Here is a 1750-nt window from a genome sequence, read left to right on the forward strand (position 1 = left end):
AGTAGGCAGGAACTAAAAGGGGGAAAAACAGGAAGATGAAGGGAGAGAGGAAATCTTGGGAAAGAGTGGAGGAGAAACAAGGGGACTGTACCCTCTTCCTCTCTTTTTCACCCATTTCACACCCAGGCTCAGTTCCAGGTCTAAAACTCAGGCCTGTTCTCCACTAAACATTCCTTGCATCTCCCACCTCCAAGTTTAGATGCAGTCTCTTTGTTTGGCTCATCTGTATCTGCTTTAGCGCCGCCTACTTGACAAACTTTGCTGGTACCCTGTCTATTTTGCAGTAATATTTTCTAGACCTAAGATAAGCCAAGCTATTTCCCATCCTGGGGTCTTGTAAGTGCTGTTTTATCTGCTCAGTCTTCCAGGGCTTCCAAACTAATTTCTCACTAAAATGTATTGGCTAGCTTCTTTACAAAATCTCCCTTCGATCCCCAGCCAAAGGAGCCACACTCTCTCCAATCTGTCAGCACGACTGTGTTGTGCATCACAGTATAATACAGATAACAGTACATTAGAATTACATGTTCCTCATCCATCTTCCCCACCAGAGGGCCTCTTGGATGCCCTGGTGCCTAGCTCCTGGCTTGACATTAGTTCTAGGAAATGAACAGATCTCTTCCAGGTTGGGCACGGAAAAGGAAGAAGAAAAAAGAAAAAGGGAGGAAGAAAAGCCAGCAATGCAGGATAGATGGAGGAAAGGTAGGGAAGGAACATAGTTCCTAGAGTTTTCATTCTAGTCCCATTCCTGTTCAATCAATAGTACTGATTAACAAGGTTGTCTCAGAGACTCAAGTCTAGGCATTTGCATTTATTCTGTTCTCCAGAAACCCCTAATTTGGGAAATACTGGAGGTGGTGTGAAGAGGAGATGAGAAGTATGATAAGAACCAATGAACGGATCAATGCTCATCAATAGCATTATCAGTGCTCATCAGTAGCATCAGTGCTCATCAGTAGCATCAGTGCTCATCAATAGCATCAGTGCTCATCAGTAGCAAACACACTCACCAAGCCTGCAGGAGCTGAGGCACTTCACTGACCAGAGCGATGGCCAGAAAGCTAAAGGGAAGTAGCAAGGGAGCCAGCCATGTTTGCTCTATGGAGGGAAAGTCTTTGCAATTATTATTCACCTTCCTGTCTGAAACTAAAAGAACTTGCATAATGTGTCTTGAGGCATAGAGCCAGTTCTTTCTAGAATATTCACAGAGACAGCTGTAGCAGGTTGGGGGGAGGATTTAACCTTCAGGGCAGTTTGTTTAGCTTCAAAAATATATGCTATCATGTATGCACACGTGGACACCTGTGACACACACACACACACACACACACACACACACGGAGGAGGGGCTTTAGTCAGAAATACAAAAGTGCCAGCCCTATCTTCTGTTGCCCCCTTGACCCAGGAAGTAGTCCCCGACGTCCACCAATAGGACTGTGGTGGACAAAGACACCTCCTCTCCTCTTTGCTCCACACCTTTGCCTACACCATTTCTTCCAGGTCTTTCCTCCCCAGTCTGTTTTGCTTAACTTAGTCTTTTCTGACATGCTGTAAAGAGATGTGCTAAACAGATAAAAGATAATGTCATTATTTCTCCATTTTCCATGTGGCTGATAGCAAGACATACCCCTTCCCTTACAGAATGTACACGTCACTATGATTAATATGCAAGGAATTGCCTAAGCCCCTTTCTCTCCCAAACTCTCTTTCTCTTCCCCTCTTACATGTCTTTTTCTTTTCCTTTCCCTCT

The sequence above is a fragment of the Mus caroli genome, chromosome 2 (genome assembly GCF_900094665.2).
Source record: "Mus caroli chromosome 2, CAROLI_EIJ_v1.1, whole genome shotgun sequence".
NCBI lineage: Eukaryota > Metazoa > Chordata > Mammalia > Rodentia > Muridae > Mus > Mus caroli.